This window comes from Theobroma cacao, chromosome 5 (genome assembly GCF_000208745.1).
Source record: "Theobroma cacao cultivar B97-61/B2 chromosome 5, Criollo_cocoa_genome_V2, whole genome shotgun sequence".
Lineage (NCBI taxonomy): Eukaryota > Viridiplantae > Streptophyta > Magnoliopsida > Malvales > Malvaceae > Theobroma > Theobroma cacao.
The window spans coordinates 9720621-9723511 of record NC_030854.1 but is presented as its reverse complement, the minus strand read 5'-3'; positions in this window follow the sequence as shown (position 1 = coordinate 9723511).

Genomic DNA, 2891 nt, shown 5'->3' with positions numbered 1-2891 from the left:
GAATTGGGGATTTAATGGGCTGATTTCTATAGAAAATAATAAAATAATCAAGCATGCCACATGTCACATGCTTATTGGCCTAATTTTTTAACTTTTTGACTTTTTCTTCTTAATTTTCTACCAAAATATTCTGGTATTTATCCAATCCTACCACAATTAAAATCCCTTGCTCTTGGCAATTGTTGGGGCAAAAAATTTACCGATTTGCCCCCGAGATGAAAAAATTACGATTTTACCCCTATACTTCGAAATGTATCGGAATCACATTATTTCTAGTTTTCAACCTCAAATAATAGTAATATTGATCAATATTAACCAAATGGGGCAAAAAAATTATTTTATAAAAATTCCTGTTTAGTTCTCTAGTGGCAAAATTGCCATTTTGCCCTTGTGCTCCAAAAATACCGAGAATCATAATTTTTCACTACTAAATATCATTTTGTACTCCAATAATCATAATTATATTTCATATAATTATTCTTGGTCAAATGTGATCAAATCTTGACTAGAAATCTCCATTTTATCATCAAATGGTAAAATGACTGTGTTGTTCCTAATCGGTCAATTTTCCTGATGGACTCTAAACTGGACCTTGAACTCCGAATCACTATTCTAAGCCATTCTGTGGGTTTCAAAATTTTCAAATTCCTCTTAGAATTTCTATTTGAACTAGTTCAAGGCTCGATTTAACTTAGTTGTACCACTCGGTACAATACCATCTTTAAATCGAGCTTGACAGGGTCTCACAATATTGACTCGGCTATGTGCGAGCAGGGAGTGCGCATAAGTCGAGGATGACCCGATTATATGCGAGTAGGGAGTACGCATAACCCGGTGATGACCAAGCCATGTGCGAGTAGGGAATGCGCATGAGCTGGTGTGATGATGATGATGGGATAGTGTGATGATGATGATGGGTATATGCGTATATATATATACATATGTAAATATGTGTGTTATAGGAAATTGATGGATAATGGTTTATGGTTGTAATGCATGTGAAATTTGACATGTTAAACCTTGAGAAATTGTTATGTGTTTCATATTGGTTTTGAACATTTCAAACAGGGTGGTTTTCTTTTTGAGAAAGGGAAATTTTCATTTGATGCCCTGTATTTCGCTGCAGCGAGAAACTCTCAGGTTTTGAAAGGGTAGGCTAGCCGAAAACTCGCTGTAGCGAGGATGCATTTTTGCTGCAGCGAGAATGACACTGTAGCTTCTCGTTGCAGCGAAATACATTCTCGCTGCAGCGAGAAACATTCTATTTTCTGGGTTGCAATTTCGCTGCAGCGAGATTCAACGAGAAACATTTTGTTTCTGGGTATGAATTTCGCTGCAGAGAGATTCAATCTCGCTGCAGTGAAAAACCTTCTGTTTTGGTCTCTTATCTTGTCCAATTGCTGCCTTATCTTTCACTACTTTGCTACCATATCGGAGCATGGACTTCCAATATTAAGGATTAGATGAGTTAAGTTTAAAATGGGGAGGTTTAGTGAGAAACCCTCAGCCAGTTGAGAAACCCTCGTTCGGCTAATCACTAAATCCCAATGTTGCTGCAATGAAAATTCATTCTCGCTATAGCTATGCTGCAGCGAGAATGCCTTTCCGCTGCAGCGAAGATTCGTTGTCATATTTGATTTACTTGTGTAATATCGAAGCTTTCATTCTTCAAATGGTTTGTTATGTATAGGTCCTTGATTTTCAAATGATTAATCATTTAAGGGCTAGATGAAGGGTTTTCAATAAGAATAGAAACAAATTGCATTGTTTTGAAAAAAAATGCATCATGATTTCATTAAAGATTCCTTATGGTATGCTTGTTCCCTTCCTTGTTCACTCACTGGGTTTATACTCACCATTTTCAAATTCATGTTTTCAAATCACGAGGTAGTCGGTAACTAGGACGAGGTGTCCTTGTAGACCTGTGTCCATCTTTTGGTAGGTGTCTCAGCATTCAGTATCTGTACAATCATCCAAGTCCCTCATCTGGAAGTCAAGTCTTCTTTTTGAGATGTATAGGCGAACCTAATGTACATTATTGGAATACATGTTGTAGATAATGTATGTATATAATAAATGAGAAATACCAATACGAGTTGGCAATGTCTATTACTATTTTGATTTAAAGTTACAATTTGTGACTTAGCAATGTTTGATGGAATAATGAGTAAGATGAATAGATAGGCTTGCTTGGGCTTAATAGACCATGTCTATTGGGCCCATGCGCCCGTCATGGCCCGGAATTTGGGTCGTGACAATACTGGCCTGGTTATCGCTGCAGCGAGAAAGTTGCTGATGCTTCTCGCTGCAACGAGATTTATTCTCACCGTTTTCAACTTCATGTTTTTAGATCAAGAGGCAACCGGTAACTAGGTCGAGGTGTCTTCGTACATTCGTATCCTTGGTAGGTATCTTGGCATTCCGTAGCCGCACCTACACCTTGGTCACTCCACTAGAAGCCCAGAGTCTTTTTTATTGTAAATACGTACATGTGATGTAAAGTACTAAGATGTATGTCTTAGACCTTATATGTATATTTTGATTGGTAATGCCATGAAGAGTTGGCAATCGTTATCAATATTTCATATTGAAATTATGAAATGCGACTTTAGCAACTTGATGGAATGATAAACAGGTCATATAGATAGGCTTGCTTGGGCTTAGTGGGCTATGTCCATTGGGCCCATACGTCGGTGATGGCCCGAAAATTGTGTCGTGACAACATACACTATAGATTCTTATCTGAGTAATCCATCAGTGCCTCTAGTAAACATCTATCATTTCCTCCCCTGACGATCCTCTAAAGCTCTAGGCATAAAGTCATCCTTACTTTGGGCATCCTTGATGCTTTCCATCAACATCGGTCTCACTTTAACATGGGTTAATAATTT